Here is a 2,006-nt window from a genome sequence, read left to right as displayed (position 1 = left end):
CAACCACGAGAATCTTGACCTCGAGCCTTCCCCAAGTTGCTTTCCACTCCAATCATCTTTCCACCATAGCCAAATCTGAGAGAGAGAGTTGAGTGTTAGGGAGACTATCATTTGAAGCACAAGATCAAGGATTTCATCATCAACACACCATCTATTACCTCTTGGAGAGTGGTGTCTCCTAGATTGGTCAGGTGTCACTTGGGAGCCTCCATCAAGATTGTGGAGTTGAACCAAGGAGTTTGTAAGGGCAAGGAGATCGCCTACTTCATGAAGATCTAACCAAGTGAGGCAAGTCCTTCATTGGTGATGACCATGGTGGGATAGACAAGGTTGCTTCTTCGTGGACCCTTCGTGGGTGGAGCCCTCTATGGACTTGCACAGTTGTTACCCTTCGTGGGTTGAAGTCTCCATCAACGTGGATGTACGATAGCACCACCTATCAGAACCATGCCAAAAATCTCTGTGCCCACATTGCATTTGCCTTCTCCAGACCCTTCCCTTTACCTTCATATGCCATGTTTTACTTTCCGCTGCTACACTCTTAGAATTACATGTGTAGGTTGATTGGTTGACTTATGCTAAGTTGCTAAAATCTGCCAAGACTTAAAATTGGGAAAATGTTAGATTTTTATTTGGTCAAGTAGTCTAATCACCCCCCTCTAGACCTACTTTCGATCCTACAAGTGGTATCAGAGCTTTGGTCTCCATTTCCCTTGATTTCCATAGCTTTTGGTGATCATACCCTTGGTTTCACAACCTGGGAGAGTATGGCGTCTAGCGAGGGAAATTACCACCGTAGAGGTCCTTACTTTGATGGTACTAATTTTGCTAGTTGGAAGCATAAGATGAAAATGCATATTCTTGGTCATAACCCGCCATTTGGGCTATTGTGTGTATTGGTTTGCAAGGTGAATACTTTGAGGATGGAGGAGAACCGAATTGTGAAGCAACTACGGAAGAATTGAAGATGTTGCAATACAATGCACAAGCTTGTGATATACTCTTCAATGGATTATGCACCGGAGAATTCAACAAAATCAGCCGTCTTGAGAATGCAAAGGAAATTTGGGATAGTTTGGTTGATTTGCAGGAAGGTACCGAGTCCATCAAGCAATCCAAATTGGATGTGCTTCAGAGTAAACTTAACAAGTTCAAAGTGAAGGATGGTGAAGGAGTCGCTGAAATGCGCTCTAAGCTTGCTCTCATCACAAGTCAAACTGACGGCTTAGGAAGCGAAGAGATGACCGACAGATTCATCATCAAGAAGATCCTAAGAGCCTTGGACGGAAAATATGATACCGTGTGCACCTTTATCCAAATGATGCCCAATTACAAAGATCTCAAGCGAACGGAAGTTATTGGGAGAATTGTTCCTCTTGAGATGTCACTCAAGGATAAGGAAGAGCTTCACAATAAGTCTACTAGTACTTATAAAGCCTCATGTGATGCTCCTACCACATAAAGTGAGAAACAAGTCTTCAATGAAGAATTGAGCTTACACTACAAAAAAAGACACATTCGTGACATTTTGGGCCAAACAAAAAAAAATTCTGTCATACTTATGACACTTCTATGACGATAATTGTGACAAAACCCGGTATCATCATAGATGTGGTGGGATCCTACTTGTATGACAAAAAATCATCATAGAAAATGGGCTTTTCGTCCTGGGCTTACCGGAGACGCAGTTGCATGACATTCTTTGGGCCGTCGATTACGAAAAAAACCATGGTATAAGCGAGGGCGAGGAAAATATCGGGGTGTTCCAGGTTACGATGGGTGGCCGGGGCCGAGCGATGCGCATTTCTGTCATACACGTACGCGCGTGTGTGGGAGGCGTTAGGCTGTAACTGAACCCGAGTAAGGCGTTGGGATCTAACTGAACCCGAGCGATTGCACTGCTGACTACGTGTTACTAAACCCGAGCGATCGATTGATGGCTGTTCACTGAACCCGACCAAGCGATTCCTTCGCTACTGCTGCTAACTGAAGTCGATCGATGCTGC

Source organism: Triticum dicoccoides, chromosome 2B, assembly GCF_002162155.2.
Source record: "Triticum dicoccoides isolate Atlit2015 ecotype Zavitan chromosome 2B, WEW_v2.0, whole genome shotgun sequence".
NCBI classification, from domain to species: Eukaryota; Viridiplantae; Streptophyta; class Magnoliopsida; order Poales; family Poaceae; genus Triticum; species Triticum dicoccoides.
The sequence above is the reverse complement of the archived record's forward strand: the minus strand, read 5'-3'. Positions refer to the sequence as shown.